Source organism: Haplochromis burtoni, unplaced genomic scaffold (assembly GCF_018398535.1).
Source record: "Haplochromis burtoni strain Fernald_Lab_line unplaced genomic scaffold, NCSU_Asbu1 Contig_558, whole genome shotgun sequence".
In the NCBI taxonomy this organism is placed as follows: domain Eukaryota; kingdom Metazoa; phylum Chordata; class Actinopteri; order Cichliformes; family Cichlidae; genus Haplochromis; species Haplochromis burtoni.
The window spans coordinates 11,782-15,888 of record NW_024582919.1 but is presented as its reverse complement, the minus strand read 5'-3'; the positions used below and the strand labels follow the sequence as shown (position 1 = coordinate 15,888).

Here is a 4,107-nt window from a genome sequence, read left to right as displayed (position 1 = left end):
TATATAATCTGCAGTCGCAGATTGGCTGGGACGAGAGAAGAAAGGCAGGATAAAGACTTTTGTCTTTGTCTTCACCAAGTTCTTGTGTTGATCCCAGGATGATGGGCAGCACTATAGCAACAATATCGACTGGATGAGCAATCAGCTTTGGCAGGGGGGCGTCGTCACTTTGCTGTCCCTCACACATTATGCATATTTACAACAACACACTCAGAGAGAAAGGTTATCAAAGTGATTAAAGTACATACATATCGGCTGCCGGACAGACACACCATCAGTGAACTTGATTAGTAAAGTCTGCGCAGCGGCTTAGTCCCGGTTCTCTCAGTTCTCTTCGCACTGTGTATGTGCAAATACTCTCACTCTGACTTTTAAACATAAAACCGAGTTGTGCTATTGAAGTCTTGAACGACTTTCATCAGAACACTGAAATTCACACCTCTCTCTCTCACCTTCGTCCTCCCAGGTTTTAGTCAAACGTTGGGATGTTCTTCACACATCGGGACCTCTCCTACATTTAAATCAGGATGAGCTCAGAGTACTTTCACTTGTGTTGTTCTCACTCAGGTTTTTTCATTTTATCTTTCACTTCTTAAACTTTGTCATTTTGTCTTTTGTTTTGTGTTATTTGATTGTTTGGGATTTACAACAAGACATAAACCTGACTTGGTGCAGGACACGTGCGTCCGTTATGGTGAACCTGTGGGCGGTTCTACAATAACAGTTTTTCATGCAGCTCACAGCTTCACATCACATCAGTCACACGTGAGAGCACAAATTTCCAGCATGGATCACTTTAACCTGCTGTCTCTCCAGGACTGTGATTTGCACTTGTGTGAGAATAGAACAGGAAGTGGTGAATTCACAGTGAGTGGGTGTCATGTGTCCCTGCCTGTCTCCACGGCTCACGCTGGCTATCGCACCTGAACCAGATCCAGCAGTGTGTCTGTGGTGGACAATTTCCTGCAGCGTGTTACACGTGACAAAGTCTCTCCTGAGTTCATGTTTGGAAACGGCTTCAGAGTCCTGTGAGCGCCATAAGAGACCTGCACATCCTGCTCCCTGGATTGATTCTGGAAATTGATTTTTTTCTGCATGTGTGGACACAACCTTTTTTTCTTAATCTAAAAATTTAGACATTGCCTTCTGCCTTTTATAGACACTGAATTCTAAAATCAAAGGGTTTTTGTGCACAGAGAATCGCACTAACTAGGCTTTGCCCGCAGCGTGCTGGAGGAAGAACATTCCTGCAGCTAAAGGGCAGCTCGGCTTTGTGGAGAAGGCACCGCAGACCAATTTGAAGGATGAAAAGCACACAGAGGTGAAAAGAGCAGCAGCCTGTTATACAGGCTTTGGATAGAAATGTTCAAAGGGTTATCTCTGTGCAGCCGCCCAGTCAGAACTTTCTAAATCTCTCTGCTACGATTGTCAGACCACAGGGGAGGCGAGAGGCTGGACTGATCGCAAAGCTCATGCAGGGCTATTGTTTCCTGTTTCTGCATAGAAAAGGTTGAAAAACAGAAGGTGCAGAAATAATGCACGGCACAAGGAGACGGCAGCAACATGCGTGAAACGATGCGCAGCTGCAGACTCACACTGAGGGGGATGCAGATGACTCTCAGTCCAAGCACGACACGGCGGGACTGAAAGTGTTAAACAGCGTGTTTGTGTGTATTTAATACAGTGCAGTATTTGTTACCGTGGTAGTAATCGCTTTAGTTAAAGCTGGTTCAGTCTGCTGAGCGTTCCTGTCACCAATCGCTGGATCAGCGATCCTCCTGGAACACGTCACCTGTGCCGTTTCCTGTTTCAGGTGACAAACGGAGGCTGAAATGAGGCATCAAGAGGACCAACAGCGGGCGAAAGCTTTTAGTCCCAGAGACGACCGGCACGTTACCTGCAGCAAGGAGATGAACATAAAACCTGTTTGCTGAACACCCGTGTGCACGTTGGACGTTTCTCGGTGCTAACATTGGAAAATGAACTTTCTCCCTAAAAGGTCAAATAAAAGCTGAGAGTAGCGTGGTGTGAAATGCTTTTCTGATGGTTTTCTCGTGTTGTGCTTCACCTACCTGAAAGCACCCTCGGGGTGTTATCAGCAGGCTGCACATTGAGGGTCTGTCAGTACCCGTGAGTGCAGACAAGCATCATGAAACGGCCCAGAAAATACCAGATTTGGACCAAACGGCTGCCAGGAGCTTATCTAACAGGACGGCCGGGCCTGTTACCTGCAGACGGACAGAAAGTCGGCTCAGTGAATTATTTTTTTGTTTGCTCTGATTTTTTTTTCCTAAAGAGTTGTTTTGATAGTAAAGAGGAGCATGATTGGCTAAAAGAATCCTCTACTTGGTCTTTGTGCCTTTCTTCTGCCTCCTTAACAGACTTGTAGAGGCTCGTTCCCGATCATACATGAAAGTTTCGAGCACTAAGTACAAATTCAGGTCTTTACATCTTGGCTCATCAGGATGATTAAATGTCCTGAAGCTAAAATCGGTTCAGACGAACATCTCAGTCACACCAACATCCCCAACTAAAGGAAGAAAGTGAGCTTTTAGTTCAGCAGGAAGCTGTTGGGATTTTAAATATTGCTGCTTCAGATAAACAGCTTCCATACTGAGCAGCATCTCTTTAAAAATAATCTGTCTCATCTTCAGAGGCGGCAAAAGTACAGACTTTAAGTAGAAGTACAGATACCAGTGTTTAAAAATACCGAAGCACTGAAGCAACTTCTTTACTCAACTAAAAAAGGTTCAGTCTGTGAAATGTGCTCAAAGTAAACAGCAGCTCCTTGGAGGACAGTCATAACAGCGAATGAATGTCAGCATCATCAGCTTCAATGCAAATTCATCTCTGCTCTGTTTTCTCTGGCACAAAGAAAAAAATGTGGCTGTTTGCTTGTATTTGATGAAATTAGCAGACAATGCTCGCTCCTCATCTGTGGCACCAACCAGATGCAAGTTTACAGAGATGCAGCTCCGCATGAGCACGGCAGCCGTGTGTGAAGGCAGGAGTGATTTTCAGCCCTAAATGCTCCAAAGACGATAAAGGAGGAATCTAAACATTATGTATATTTAGTCCAACACTGAGCATAAAGTTCACCCTGTGAGTTTGCCGAGCTGTGGTGATCTTAACTTTACCTGCTCTGATTCCTGGAAACACAGCAACTGTGCATGTAGCATGCAGACACGTGTCAGTGTGTGTTTCCTGTAGCTGTTTGAAGAGTCACCTGCCACTTAAATAAAAGCTTCACTGCTCTGGTGCAGCGAATGTGGCGTATGAAACATCCCTGAAATGATGTGCGTGTAATTAGTAATGAAAACTGCAGGAGCTGCAAAACAAAGCTTGAGAAAAGTCCTCGTGAACCCAGCGGCACTCATTATCCTGGTTCCCCGTTTATATAAGAAACATGTGAGCGAGGATTAATGAGTTTAAGGGTCTCGTTAGCTCCACTACGTCCTGTTTGTGTCTTTATTACAGTGAAAACATTTCACAACATTAAGTGCGAAACTAAAGTCTGCGTAAACTGTTTGATGAATGCACGTCTGAATCACTTTGTGGGTAAATATCTGCATCATTCTCAAAGATGATGAAGACGGATCTTGTTTGGCCCTCGACCCTCGTCGCCACATGACGACGTGTGTGCATAAAAACATTTTTAAATACACCATATTTCACCACTTCTGAATAATATCATCAAAGAAGCCACCGAGTTATAAATCATTACAAAACAAAGAGATTAAAAAGATAATGTCCCATATATGTTATGAAGGATTGCACATGCATTCAGTTTCTGACACACAACATATTTCAGACGTGTTTTTAAACATTTTAACAAAGCTCAGATGATTCATTAGCGTAGCTCAAATTTATGACACCACCATAAATACATGACCGTTTTATTACCGTCTCAGATCATTTGGTGGGCGGGGCCATAAATCTGCATTTGACACTTGATTAGCCCTCTCTTTATGCAAGCAGACAACACGAACACAGACAAATACACAACAGTGCAAATGTTTCTGTGACATGAAAACTGTCTGTGGGCAGCTGGAGTCACACACACACACACACACACACACACACACACACACACACACACACACACAC

The 4,107-nt window shown here is 44.0% G+C and overlaps 1 long non-coding RNA gene across 1 annotated transcript in view; it reads right to left on the bottom strand.

Annotated features, from left to right (window-relative positions):
* Positions 1–42: 42 nt before the first annotated feature.
* Positions 43–4,107, bottom strand: part of LOC121812363 — a 14,865-nt gene continuing 10,800 nt past the window's right edge. The window contains exons 2-3 of the long non-coding RNA XR_006053016.1: positions 2,073–2,228; positions 43–1,897 (exon numbers count right to left, since the gene is read on the bottom strand). This is a non-coding gene — a long non-coding RNA (uncharacterized LOC121812363). The remainder of the gene's footprint in view (positions 1,898–2,072; positions 2,229–4,107) is intronic.